The sequence below is a fragment of the Hyla sarda genome, unplaced genomic scaffold (assembly GCF_029499605.1).
Source record: "Hyla sarda isolate aHylSar1 unplaced genomic scaffold, aHylSar1.hap1 scaffold_369, whole genome shotgun sequence".
Classification (NCBI taxonomy): domain Eukaryota; kingdom Metazoa; phylum Chordata; class Amphibia; order Anura; family Hylidae; genus Hyla; species Hyla sarda.
The window spans coordinates 82,349-96,787 of record NW_026610388.1 but is presented as its reverse complement, the minus strand read 5'-3'; the positions used below and the strand labels follow the sequence as shown (position 1 = coordinate 96,787).

The window sequence follows — 14,439 nt, the reverse complement described above, 5'->3', positions numbered from 1 at the left end:
ATTTCTCCGCCGAAATCACTTTTAAACCCATTTCCACCTTTTTTTCCCTTCTCTTCCTCTTACTTTTTTTTCACGTTTTTTTACGTTTTTCTCCTTTTCGCCTCTTTTCTGGGCGTATTATTCTTCTTTTTCTTCTTTTTTTTCGTCTAATGCATACCCCATCAGTGCAGCAATGCTTATTCAATACCGCCAGCAGATGGAGACACTGGGGGATAATTTTCTAAGGATTTATACTGATTTTTCCTGTCTGAATTTGTCGCACAGAAAGTTGCAGGCCAAATATGTGTGACATTTCTGCGACTTTAGCTTCTAGAGCATTTTTACAACATTATACATAGGTGCTGAATACATAAAAAGCGACTGTTCAGCGACAGACAAGTCGCATCGGCTGAAAGTAGGCCAGAATGTCAGTCCATGTTGGAGCAGGTTTAGATACAGTCTAAAGTATAGATCTCAAAGTCTGTGCACAGAATTTAGCAAGGGCCTCGCACCTTCTGATGCATCAGGTAGGTGCACAATAGCATAGCCTAACCCTCTGTACTTTGGTCTATATTGATGCGGGACATAGACAGCCAGCTGATGACCAATCCATTAGTGCAATGGATGGCTGGAAGCATTTGTCTTTGCCTTTGCAATACCACAGAAGCAATGCATGGTCAATGTACAGCAATGACACACCTGTGTGAACAGCCAGGAGACCCCCCCCCCCCCCCCATGTTATGTTACATAGTTACATAGTTAGTACGGTCGAAAAAAGACATATGTCCATCAAGTTCAACCAGGGAATTAAGGGGTAGGGGTGTGGCGCGATATTGGGGAAGGGATGAGATTTTATATTTCTTCATAAGCATTAATCTTATTTTGTCAATTAGGAACATTCAGCACCCACCCGCTATCAAGGCAGCTGCCTATCATGTCATGCCCTACCTGCACAGGTGTGCTGGCTACTCAAATGATCCAATTAAGGAGGCCATTTAGTCAGCAGCAGCAGAAGTCCTGTGCCTGGACGCTCCAACAGCAGCCAGACACAAGCAGAAGCAGAAGCAGCAGAAGCAGCAGCAGCACCACCTTTTGTTTTTTGGCTGCAGCAGCAGCAAGGCCCACAGGGCTGGCTAGCTGGCTAGCCAGCAAGCAGGTAGCAATGAAAGTAGGAATCTTTCTTTTTAACCCTGTAAGGGGGTGGTGCACTGTACCCGAAGATACTGCCATATCGGGTCAATGCATAGGGCGACGGAAGCAAGCTTCGAAATCGGCCCCCGTTCTCAAAAATCCATTTAATATATGGTCCCCAGATAGGGGACGTATCAGATATTAAACTGATAAGAACAGATACTACACTTGATCTTAGCCAAAAGGCCGAGAAGCGATAACCGTGAAAGGGGCGGGCCCAACAAGGTGCCCTTCATGGGCACTATCACTGCTTGCTGTCAGGGAGGCTGCCAGACAATTTTCCATGCACACTCTGGGCTGGGGGGCAGTCAACCACCAGTACACACAGCAGAACCTAAACCCATACCATTATTGCTAAGCAGCAAGACAGGGGCCCATTGCACTCCCACGGGGCCTTTTTAAATGCAATCCATAACCCGGATTTGCCAGGAACCCTTCTTACTCCTCCTACTTGCATGTGACACTGGGCTTAGGATCTGCATAGGAAACACACACACAAGCACACACCTACCTTTGTTGCCTGCAGATGCCTCCTTGGCTGTCCCCAAACGGTATCAAACCAACACCCACGGGAAGCTGTAAGCATAGAGGACATGCCTGCACCCCATTGGACTTACCTGTGTGGGTTAAACGCGGGTTATTTGACAACCTATGGCGGTGATGGTTCTGCTCAGGCAGAGCAGTGCTGATGCTCCTCATAAAGCTGTCGCTGCTGTGAAGGTTCTAGGTGACATCACAAATCCCTATGGTTACATACACAACAAAGCTGGGTTGTTGTTGTTTACACTCTGCAAGGCCTGTGGAAGTGAGTGACATCATAGCACTGTAGTTCTGAGGGTTCTAGATGGATGCAACAATCTCCTGTTGCTTCTATGAAGGCCATAATAGACGACATCACCAAACAGCTCCATAGTCACATACACAGCAAAGGAGAGATGTTGTTTACACCTAGTGATGTCAGTGGTATTGAGTGACATCACAGCACAGTGCTAAGGCTCCTGGGCCTGGACACAGCAGCGGCTGCAATATCTCAACGGAGAATACGTTTATATATATGTGTGTGTGTGCGCGTATATATATATATATATATATATATATATATATATATATATATTTCTCCGCCGAAATCACTTTTAAACCCATTTCCACCTTTTTTTCCCTTCTCTTCCTCTTACTTTTTTTTCACGTTTTTTTACGTTTTTCTCCTTTTCGCCTCTTTTCTGGGCGTATTATTCTTCTTTTTCTTCTTTTTTTTCGTCTAATGCATACCCCATCAGTGCAGCAATGCTTATTCACTACCGCCAGCAGATGGAGACACTGGGGGATAATTTTCTAAGGATTTATACTGATTTTTCCTGTCTGAATTTGTCGCACAGAAAGTTGCAGGCCAAATATGTGTGACATTTCTGCGACTTTAGCTTCTAGAGCATTTTTACAACATTATACATAGGTGCTGAATACATAAAAAGCGACTGTTCAGCGACAGACAAGTCGCATCGGCTGAAAGTAGGCCAGAATGTCAGTCCATGTTGGAGCAGGTTTAGATACAGTCTAAAGTATAGATCTCAAAGTCTGTGCACAGAATTTAGCAAGGGCCTCGCACCTTCTGATGCATCAGGTAGGTGCACAATAGCATAGCCTAACCCTCTGTACTTTGGTCTATATTGATGCGGGACATAGACAGCCAGCTGATGACCAATCCATTAGTGCAATGGATGGCTGGAAGCATTTGTCTTTGCCTTTGCAATACCACAGAAGCAATGCATGGTCAATGTACAGCAATGACACACCTGTGTGAACAGCCAGGAGACCCCCCCCCCCCCCCCATGTTATGTTACATAGTTACATAGTTAGTACGGTCGAAAAAAGACATATGTCCATCAAGTTCAACCAGGGAATTAAGGGGTAGGGGTGTGGCGCGATATTGGGGAAGGGATGAGATTTTATATTTCTTCATAAGCATTAATCTTATTTTGTCAATTAGGAACATTCAGCACCCACCCGCTATCAAGGCAGCTGCCTATCATGTCATGCCCTACCTGCACAGGTGTGCTGGCTACTCAAATGATCCAATTAAGGAGGCCATTTAGTCAGCAGCAGCAGAAGTCCTGTGCCTGGACGCTCCAACAGCGGCCAGACACAAGCAGAAGCAGCAGCAGCACCACCTTTTGTTTTTTGGCTGCAGCAGCAGCAAGGCCCACAGGGCTGGCTAGCTGGCTAGCCAGCAAGCAGGTAGCAATGAAAGTAGGAATCTTTCTTTTTAACCCTGTAAGGGGGTGGTGCACTGTACCCGAAGATACTGCCATATCGGGTCAATGCATAGGGCGACGGAAGCAAGCTTCGAAATCGGCCCCCGTTCTCAAAAATCCATTTAATATATGGTCCCCAGATAGGGGACGTATCAGATATTAAACTGATAAGAACAGATACTACACTTGATCTTAGCCAAAAGGCCGAGAAGCGATAACCGTGAAAGGGGCGGGCCCAACAAGGTGCCCTTCATGGGCACTATCACTGCTTGCTGTCAGGGAGGCTGCCAGACAATTTTCCATGCACACTCTGGGCTGGGGGGCAGTCAACCACCAGTACACACAGCAGAACCTAAACCCATACCATTATTGCTAAGCAGCAAGACAGGGGCCCATTGCACTCCCACGGGGCCTTTTTAAATGCAATCCATAACCCGGATTTGCCAGGAACCCTTCTTACTCCTCCTACTTGCATGTGACACTGGGCTTAGGATCTGCATAGGAAACACACACACAAGCACACACCTACCTTTGTTGCCTGCAGATGCCTCCTTGGCTGTCCCCAAACGGTATCAAACCAACACCCACGGGAAGCTGTAAGCATAGAGGACATGCCTGCACCCCATTGGACTTACCTGTGTGGGTTAAACCCGGGTTATTTGACAACCTATGGCGGTGATGGTTCTGCTCAGGCAGAGCAGTGCTGATGCTCCTCATAAAGCTGTCGCTGCTGTGAAGGTTCTAGGTGACATCACAAATCCCTATGGTTACATACACAACAAAGCTGGGTTGTTGTTGTTTACACTCTGCAAGGCCTGTGGAAGTGAGTGACATCATAGCACTGTAGTTCTGAGGGTTCTAGATGGATGCAACAATCTCCTGTTGCTTCTATGAAGGCCATAATAGACGACATCACCAAACAGCTCCATAGTCACATACACAGCAAAGGAGAGATGTTGTTTACACCTAGTGATGTCAGTGGTATTGAGTGACATCACAGCACAGTGCTAAGGCTCCTGGGCCTGGACACAGCAGCGGCTGCAATATCTCAACGGAGAATACGTTTATATATATGTGTGTGTGTGCGCGTATATATATATATATATATATATATATATATATATATATATATATATATTTCTCCGCCGAAATCACTTTTAAACCCATTTCCACCTTTTTTTCCCTTCTCTTCCTCTTACTTTTTTTTCACGTTTTTCTCCTTTTCGCCTCTTTTCTGGGCGTATTATTCTTCTTTTTCTTCTTTTTTTTCGTCTAATGCATACCCCATCAGTGCAGCAATGCTTATTCAATACCGCCAGCAGATGGAGACACTGGGGGATAATTTTCTAAGGATTTATACTGATTTTTCCTGTCTGAATTTGTCGCACAGAAAGTTGCAGGCCAAATATGTGTGACATTTCTGCGACTTTAGCTTCTAGAGCATTTTTACAACATTATACATAGGTGCTGAATACATAAAAAGCGACTGTTCAGCGACAGACAAGTCGCATCGGCTGAAAGTAGGCCAGAATGTCAGTCCATGTTGGAGCAGGTTTAGATACAGTCTAAAGTATAGATCTCAAAGTCTGTGCACAGAATTTAGCAAGGGCCTCGCACCTTCTGATGCATCAGGTAGGTGCACAATAGCATAGCCTAACCCTCTGTACTTTGGTCTATATTGATGCGGGACATAGACAGCCAGCTGATGACCAATCCATTAGTGCAATGGATGGCTGGAAGCATTTGTCTTTGCCTTTGCAATACCACAGAAGCAATGCATGGTCAATGTACAGCAATGACACACCTGTGTGAACAGCCAGGAGACCCCCCCCCCCCCCCATGTTATGTTACATAGTTACATAGTTAGTACGGTCGAAAAAAGACATATGTCCATCAAGTTCAACCAGGGAATTAAGGGGTAGGGGTGTGGCGCGATATTGGGGAAGGGATGAGATTTTATATTTCTTCATAAGCATTAATCTTATTTTGTCAATTAGGAACATTCAGCACCCACCCGCTATCAAGGCAGCTGCCTATCATGTCATGCCCTACCTGCACAGGTGTGCTGGCTACTCAAATGATCCAATTAAGGAGGCCATTTAGTCAGCAGCAGCAGAAGTCCTGTGCCTGGACGCTCCAACAGCGGCCAGACACAAGCAGAAGCAGAAGCAGCAGAAGCAGCAGCAGCAGCACCACCACCTTTTGTTTTTTGGCTGCAGCAGCAGCAAGGCCCACAGGGCTGGCTAGCTGGCTAGCCAGCAAGCAGGTAGCAATGAAAGTAGGAATCTTTCTTTTTAACCCTGTAAGGGGGTGGTGCACTGTACCCGAAGATACTGCCATATCGGGTCAATGCATAGGGCGACGGAAGCAAGCTTCGAAATCGGCCCCCGTTCTCAAAAATCCATTTAATATATGGTCCCCAGATAGGGGACGTATCAGATATTAAACTGATAAGAACAGATACTACACTTGATCTTAGCCAAAAGGCCGAGAAGCGATAACCGTGAAAGGGGCGGGCCCAACAAGGTGCCCTTCATGGGCACTATCACTGCTTGCTGTCAGGGAGGCTGCCAGACAATTTTCCATGCACACTCTGGGCTGGGGGGCAGTCAACCACCAGTACACACAGCAGAACCTAAACCCATACCATTATTGCTAAGCAGCAAGACAGGGGCCCATTGCACTCCCACGGGGCCTTTTTAAATGCAATCCATAACCCGGATTTGCCAGGAACCCTTCTTACTCCTCCTACTTGCATGTGACACTGGGCTTAGGATCTGCATAGGAAACACACACACAAGCACACACCTACCTTTGTTGCCTGCAGATGCCTCCTTGGCTGTCCCCAAACGGTATCAAACCAACACCCACGGGAAGCTGTAAGCATAGAGGACATGCCTGCACCCCATTGGACTTACCTGTGTGGGTTAAACCCGGGTTATTTGACAACCTATGGCGGTGATGGTTCTGCTCAGGCAGAGCAGTGCTGATGCTCCTCATAAAGCTGTCGCTGCTGTGAAGGTTCTAGGTGACATCACAAATCCCTATGGTTACATACACAACAAAGCTGGGTTGTTGTTGTTTACACTCTGCAAGGCCTGTGGAAGTGAGTGACATCATAGCACTGTAGTTCTGAGGGTTCTAGATGGATGCAACAATCTCCTGTTGCTTCTATGAAGGCCATAATAGACGACATCACCAAACAGCTCCATAGTCACATACACAGCAAAGGAGAGATGTTGTTTACACCTAGTGATGTCAGTGGTATTGAGTGACATCACAGCACAGTGCTAAGGCTCCTGGGCCTGGACACAGCAGCGGCTGCAATATCTCAACGGAGAATACGTTTATATATATGTGTGTGTGTGCGCGTATATATATATATATATATATATATATATATATATATATATATATTTCTCCGCCGAAATCACTTTTAAACCCATTTCCACCTTTTTTTCCCTTCTCTTCCTCTTACTTTTTTTTCACGTTTTTTTACGTTTTTCTCCTTTTCGCCTCTTTTCTGGGCGTATTATTCTTCTTTTTCTTCTTTTTTTTCGTCTAATGCATACCCCATCAGTGCAGCAATGCTTATTCAATACCGCCAGCAGATGGAGACACTGGGGGATAATTTTCTAAGGATTTATACTGATTTTTCCTGTCTGAATTTGTCGCACAGAAAGTTGCAGGCCAAATATGTGTGACATTTCTGCGACTTTAGCTTCTAGAGCATTTTTACAACATTATACATAGGTGCTGAATACATAAAAAGCGACTGTTCAGCGACAGACAAGTCGCATCGGCTGAAAGTAGGCCAGAATGTCAGTCCATGTTGGAGCAGGTTTAGATACAGTCTAAAGTATAGATCTCAAAGTCTGTGCACAGAATTTAGCAAGGGCCTTGCACCTTCTGATGCATCAGGTAGGTGCACAATAGCATAGCCTAACCCTCTGTACTTTGGTCTATATTGATGCGGGACATAGACAGCCAGCTGATGACCAATCCATTAGTGCAATGGATGGCTGGAAGCATTTGTCTTTGCCTTTGCAATACCACAGAAGCAATGCATGGTCAATGTACAGCAATGACACACCTGTGTGAACAGCCAGGAGACCCCCCCCCCCCCATGTTATGTTACATAGTTACATAGTTAGTACGGTCGAAAAAAGACATATGTCCATCAAGTTCAACCAGGGAATTAAGGGGTAGGGGTGTGGCGCGATATTGGGGAAGGGATGAGATTTTATATTTCTTCATAAGCATTAATCTTATTTTGTCAATTAGGAACATTCAGCACCCACCCGCTATCAAGGCAGCTGCCTATCATGTCATGCCCTACCTGCACAGGTGTGCTGGCTACTCAAATGATCCAATTAAGGAGGCCATTTAGTCAGCAGCAGCAGAAGTCCTGTGCCTGGACGCTCCAACAGCGGCCAGACACAAGCAGAAGCAGCAGAAGCAGCAGCAGCACCACCTTTTGTTTTTTGGCTGCAGCAGCAGCAAGGCCCACAGGGCTGGCTAGCTGGCTAGCCAGCAAGCAGGTAGCAATGAAAGTAGGAATCTTTCTTTTTAACCCTGTAAGGGGGTGGTGCACTGTACCCGAAGATACTGCCATATCGGGTCAATGCATAGGGCGACGGAAGCAAGCTTCGAAATCGGCCCCCGTTCTCAAAAATCCATTTAATATATGGTCCCCAGATAGGGGACGTATCAGATATTAAACTGATAAGAACAGATACTACACTTGATCTTAGCCAAAAGGCCGAGAAGCGATAACCGTGAAAGGGGCGGGCCCAACAAGGTGCCCTTCATGGGCACTATCACTGCTTGCTGTCAGGGAGGCTGCCAGACAATTTTCCATGCACACTCTGGGCTGGGGGGCAGTCAACCACCAGTACACACAGCAGAACCTAAACCCATACCATTATTGCTAAGCAGCAAGACAGGGGCCCATTGCACTCCCACGGGGCCTTTTTAAATGCAATCCATAACCCGGATTTGCCAGGAACCCTTCTTACTCCTCCTACTTGCATGTGACACTGGGCTTAGGATCTGCATAGGAAACACACACACAAGCACACACCTACCTTTGTTGCCTGCAGATGCCTCCTTGGCTGTCCCCAAACGGTATCAAACCAACACCCACGGGAAGCTGTAAGCATAGAGGACATGCCTGCACCCCATTGGACTTACCTGTGTGGGTTAAACCCGGGTTATTTGACAACCTATGGCGGTGATGGTTCTGCTCAGGCAGAGCAGTGCTGATGCTCCTCATAAAGCTGTCGCTGCTGTGAAGGTTCTAGGTGACATCACAAATCCCTATGGTTACATACACAACAAAGCTGGGTTGTTGTTGTTTACACTCTGCAAGGCCTGTGGAAGTGAGTGACATCATAGCACTGTAGTTCTGAGGGTTCTAGATGGATGCAACAATCTCCTGTTGCTTCTATGAAGGCCATAATAGACGACATCACCAAACAGCTCCATAGTCACATACACAGCAAAGGAGAGATGTTGTTTACACCTAGTGATGTCAGTGGTATTGAGTGACATCACAGCACAGTGCTAAGGCTCCTGGGCCTGGACACAGCAGCGGCTGCAATATCTCAACGGAGAATACGTTTATATATATGTGTGTGTGTGCGCGTATATATATATATATATATATATATATATATATATATATATATTTCTCCGCCGAAATCACTTTTAAACCCATTTCCACCTTTTTTTCCCTTCTCTTCCTCTTACTTTTTTTTCAAGTTTTTTTACGTTTTTCTCCTTTTCGCCTCTTTTCTGGGCGTATTATTCTTCTTTTTCTTCTTTTTTTTCGTCTAATGCATACCCCATCAGTGCAGCAATGCTTATTCAATACCGCCAGCAGATGGAGACACTGGGGGATAATTTTCTAAGGATTTATACTGATTTTTCCTGTCTGAATTTGTCGCACAGAAAGTTGCAGGCCAAATATGTGTGACATTTCTGCGACTTTAGCTTCTAGAGCATTTTTACAACATTATACATAGGTGCTGAATACATAAAAAGCGACTGTTCAGCGACAGACAAGTCGCATCGGCTGAAAGTAGGCCAGAATGTCAGTCCATGTTGGAGCAGGTTTAGATACAGTCTAAAGTATAGATCTCAAAGTCTGTGCACAGAATTTAGCAAGGGCCTCGCACCTTCTGATGCATCAGGTAGGTGCACAATAGCATAGCCTAACCCTCTGTACTTTGGTCTATATTGATGCGGGACATAGACAGCCAGCTGATGACCAATCCATTAGTGCAATGGATGGCTGGAAGCATTTGTCTTTGCCTTTGCAATACCACAGAAGCAATGCATGGTCAATGTACAGCAATGACACACCTGTGTGAACAGCCAGGAGACCCCCCCCCCCCCATGTTATGTTACATAGTTACATAGTTAGTACGGTCGAAAAAAGACATATGTCCATCAAGTTCAACCAGGGAATTAAGGGGTAGGGGTGTGGCGCGATATTGGGGAAGGGATGAGATTTTATATTTCTTCATAAGCATTAATCTTATTTTGTCAATTAGGAACATTCAGCACCCACCCGCTATCAAGGCAGCTGCCTATCATGTCATGCCCTACCTGCACAGGTGTGCTGGCTACTCAAATGATCCAATTAAGGAGGCCATTTAGTCAGCAGCAGCAGAAGTCCTGTGCCTGGACGCTCCAACAGCGGCCAGACACAAGCAGAAGCAGCACCACCTTTTGTTTTTTGGCTGCAGCAGCAGCAAGGCCCACAGGGCTGGCTAGCTGGCTAGCCAGCAAGCAGGTAGCAATGAAAGTAGGAATCTTTCTTTTTAACCCTGTAAGGGGGTGGTGCACTGTACCCGAAGATACTGCCATATCGGGTCAATGCATAGGGCGACGGAAGCAAGCTTCGAAATCGGCCCCCGTTCTCAAAAATCCATTTAATATATGGTCCCCAGATAGGGGACGTATCAGATATTAAACTGATAAGAACAGATACTACACTTGATCTTAGCCAAAAGGCCGAGAAGCGATAACCGTGAAAGGGGCGGGCCCAACAAGGTGCCCTTCATGGGCACTATCACTGCTTGCTGTCAGGGAGGCTGCCAGACAATTTTCCATGCACACTCTGGGCTGGGGGGCAGTCAACCACCAGTACACACAGCAGAACCTAAACCCATACCATTATTGCTAAGCAGCAAGACAGGGGCCCATTGCACTCCCACGGGGCCTTTTTAAATGCAATCCATAACCCGGATTTGCCAGGAACCCTTCTTACTCCTCCTACTTGCATGTGACACTGGGCTTAGGATCTGCATAGGAAACACACACACAAGCACACACCTACCTTTGTTGCCTGCAGATGCCTCCTTGGCTGTCCCCAAACGGTATCAAACCAACACCCACGGGAAGCTGTAAGCATAGAGGACATGCCTGCACCCCATTGGACTTACCTGTGTGGGTTAAACCCGGGTTATTTGACAACCTATGGCGGTGATGGTTCTGCTCAGGCAGAGCAGTGCTGATGCTCCTCATAAAGCTGTCGCTGCTGTGAAGGTTCTAGGTGACATCACAAATCCCTATGGTTACATACACAACAAAGCTGGGTTGTTGTTGTTTACACTCTGCAAGGCCTGTGGAAGTGAGTGACATCATAGCACTGTAGTTCTGAGGGTTCTAGATGGATGCAACAATCTCCTGTTGCTTCTATGAAGGCCATAATAGACGACATCACCAAACAGCTCCATAGTCACATACACAGCAAAGGAGAGATGTTGTTTACACCTAGTGATGTCAGTGGTATTGAGTGACATCACAGCACAGTGCTAAGGCTCCTGGGCCTGGACACAGCAGCGGCTGCAATATCTCAACGGAGAATACGTTTATATATATGTGTGTGTGTGCGCGTATATATATATATATATATATATATATATATATATATATATATTTCTCCGCCGAAATCACTTTTAAACCCATTTCCACCTTTTTTTCCCTTCTCTTCCTCTTACTTTTTTTTCACGTTTTTTTACGTTTTTCTCCTTTTCGCCTCTTTTCTGGGCGTATTATTCTTCTTTTTCTTCTTTTTTTTCGTCTAATGCATACCCCATCAGTGCAGCAATGCTTATTCAATACCGCCAGCAGATGGAGACACTGGGGGATAATTTTCTAAGGATTTATACTGATTTTTCCTGTCTGAATTTGTCGCACAGAAAGTTGCAGGCCAAATATGTGTGACATTTCTGCGACTTTAGCTTCTAGAGCATTTTTACAACATTATACATAGGTGCTGAATACATAAAAAGCGACTGTTCAGCGACAGACAAGTCGCATCGGCTGAAAGTAGGCCAGAATGTCAGTCCATGTTGGAGCAGGTTTAGATACAGTCTAAAGTATAGACCTCAAAGTCTGTGCACAGAATTTAGCAAGGGCCTCGCACCTTCTGATGCATCAGGTAGGTGCACAATAGCATAGCCTAACCCTCTGTACTTTGGTCTATATTGATGCGGGACATAGACAGCCAGCTGATGACCAATCCATTAGTGCAATGGATGGCTGGAAGCATTTGTCTTTGCCTTTGCAATACCACAGAAGCAATGCATGGTCAATGTACAGCAATGACACACCTGTGTGAACAGCCAGGAGACCCCCCCCCCCCCATGTTATGTTACATAGTTACATAGTTAGTACGGTCGAAAAAAGACATATGTCCATCAAGTTCAACCAGGGAATTAAGGGGTAGGGGTGTGGCGCGATATTGGGGAAGGGATGAGATTTTATATTTCTTCATAAGCATTAATCTTATTTTGTCAATTAGGAACATTCAGCACCCACCCGCTATCAAGGCAGCTGCCTATCATGTCATGCCCTACCTGCACAGGTGTGCTGGCTACTCAAATGATCCAATTAAGGAGGCCATTTAGTCAGCAGCAGCAGAAGTCCTGTGCCTGGACGCTCCAACAGCGGCCAGACACAAGCAGAAGCAGAAGCAGCAGAAGCAGCAGCAGCACCACCTTTTGTTTTTTGGCTGCAGCAGCAGCAAGGCCCACAGGGCTGGCTAGCTGGCTAGCCAGCAAGCAGGTAGCAATGAAAGTAGGAATCTTTCTTTTTAACCCTGTAAGGGGGTGGTGCACTGTACCCGAAGATACTGCCATATCGGGTCAATGCATAGGGCGACGGAAGCAAGCTTCGAAATCGGCCCCCGTTCTCAAAAATCCATTTAATATATGGTCCCCAGATAGGGGACGTATCAGATATTAAACTGATAAGAACAGATACTACACTTGATCTTAGCCAAAAGGCCGAGAAGCGATAACCGTGAAAGGGGCGGGCCCAACAAGGTGCCCTTCATGGGCACTATCACTGCTTGCTGTCAGGGAGGCTGCTAGACAATTTTCCATGCACACTCTGGGCTGGGGGGCAGTCAACCACCAGTACACACAGCAGAACCTAAACCCATACCATTATTGCTAAGCAGCAAGACAGGGGCCCATTGCACTCCCACGGGGCCTTTTTAAATGCAATCCATAACCCGGATTTGCCAGGAACCCTTCTTACTCCTCCTACTTGCATGTGACACTGGGCTTAGGATCTGCATAGGAAACACACACACAAGCACACACCTACCTTTGTTGCCTGCAGATGCCTCCTTGGCTGTCCCCAAACGGTATCAAACCAACACCCACGGGAAGCTGTAAGCATAGAGGACATGCCTGCACCCCATTGGACTTACCTGTGTGGGTTAAACCCGGGTTATTTGACAACCTATGGCGGTGATGGTTCTGCTCAGGCAGAGCAGTGCTGATGCTCCTCATAAAGCTGTCGCTGCTGTGAAGGTTCTAGGTGACATCACAAATCCCTATGGTTACATACACAACAAAGCTGGGTTGTTGTTGTTTACACTCTGCAAGGCCTGTGGAAGTGAGTGACATCATAGCACTGTAGTTCTGAGGGTTCTAGATGGATGCAACAATCTCCTGTTGCTTCTATGAAGGCCATAATAGACGACATCACCAAACAGCTCCATAGTCACATACACAGCAAAGGAGAGATGTTGTTTACACCTAGTGATGTCAGTGGTATTGAGTGACATCACAGCACAGTGCTAAGGCTCCTGGGCCTGGACACAGCAGCGGCTGCAATATCTCAACGGAGAATACGTTTATATATATGTGTGTGTGTGCGCGTATATATATATATATATATATATATATATATATATATATATATATATATTTCTCCGCCGAAATCACTTTTAAACCCATTTCCACCTTTTTTTCCCTTCTCTTCCTCTTACTTTTTTTTCACGTTTTTTTACGTTTTTCTCCTTTTCGCCTCTTTTCTGGGCGTATTATTCTTCTTTTTCTTCTTTTTTTTCGTCTAATGCATACCCCATCAGTGCAGCAATGCTTATTCAATACCGCCAGCAGATGGAGACACTGGGGGATAATTTTCTAAGGATTTATACTGATTTTTCCTGTCTGAATTTGTCGCACAGAAAGTTGCAGGCCAAATATGTGTGACATTTCTGCGACTTTAGCTTCTAGAGCATTTTTACAACATTATACATAGGTGCTGAATACATAAAAAGCGACTGTTCAGCGACAGACAAGTCGCATCGGCTGAAAGTAGGCCAGAATGTCAGTCCATGTTGGAGCAGGTTTAGATACAGTCTAAAGTATAGATCTCAAAGTCTGTGCACAGAATTTAGCAAGGGCCTCGCACCTTCTGATGCATCAGGTAGGTGCACAATAGCATAGCCTAACCCTCTGTACTTTGGTCTATATTGATGCGGGACATAGACAGCCAGCTGATGACCAATCCATTAGTGCAATGGATGGCTGGAAGCATTTGTCTTTGCCTTTGCAATACCACAGAAGCAATGCATGGTCAATGTACAGCAATGACACACCTGTGTGAACAGCCAGGAGACCCCCCCCCCCCCCATGTTATGTTACATAGTTACATAGTTAGTACGGTCGAAAAAAGACATATGTCCATCAAGTTCAACCAGGGAATTAAG

The 14,439-nt window shown here is 45.8% G+C and overlaps 6 non-coding genes across 6 annotated transcripts; all 6 read right to left on the bottom strand.

The window, feature by feature from the left end:
- Nucleotides 1–1,177: 1,177 nt before the first annotated feature.
- On the bottom strand, nucleotides 1,178–1,368 carry LOC130332160 (U2 spliceosomal RNA). The gene has a single exon (XR_008874895.1). It is a non-coding gene; the product is annotated as a U2 spliceosomal RNA (small nuclear RNA).
- Nucleotides 1,369–3,444: 2,076 nt separating this feature from the next.
- Nucleotides 3,445–3,635, bottom strand: LOC130332159 (U2 spliceosomal RNA). Its single transcript, XR_008874894.1, has one exon. It is a non-coding gene; the product is annotated as a U2 spliceosomal RNA (small nuclear RNA).
- Nucleotides 3,636–5,727: 2,092 nt separating this feature from the next.
- On the bottom strand, nucleotides 5,728–5,918 carry LOC130332158 (U2 spliceosomal RNA). Its single transcript, XR_008874893.1, has one exon. It is a non-coding gene; the product is annotated as a U2 spliceosomal RNA (small nuclear RNA).
- Nucleotides 5,919–8,002: 2,084 nt separating this feature from the next.
- Nucleotides 8,003–8,193, bottom strand: LOC130332157 (U2 spliceosomal RNA). Its single transcript, XR_008874892.1, has one exon. It is a non-coding gene; the product is annotated as a U2 spliceosomal RNA (small nuclear RNA).
- A 2,067-nt stretch (nucleotides 8,194–10,260) lies between these two features.
- On the bottom strand, nucleotides 10,261–10,451 carry LOC130332156 (U2 spliceosomal RNA). Its single transcript, XR_008874891.1, has one exon. It is a non-coding gene; the product is annotated as a U2 spliceosomal RNA (small nuclear RNA).
- A 2,088-nt stretch (nucleotides 10,452–12,539) lies between these two features.
- Nucleotides 12,540–12,730, bottom strand: LOC130332155 (U2 spliceosomal RNA). The gene has a single exon (XR_008874890.1). It is a non-coding gene; the product is annotated as a U2 spliceosomal RNA (small nuclear RNA).
- Between the last annotated feature and the right edge of the window lie 1,709 nt (nucleotides 12,731–14,439).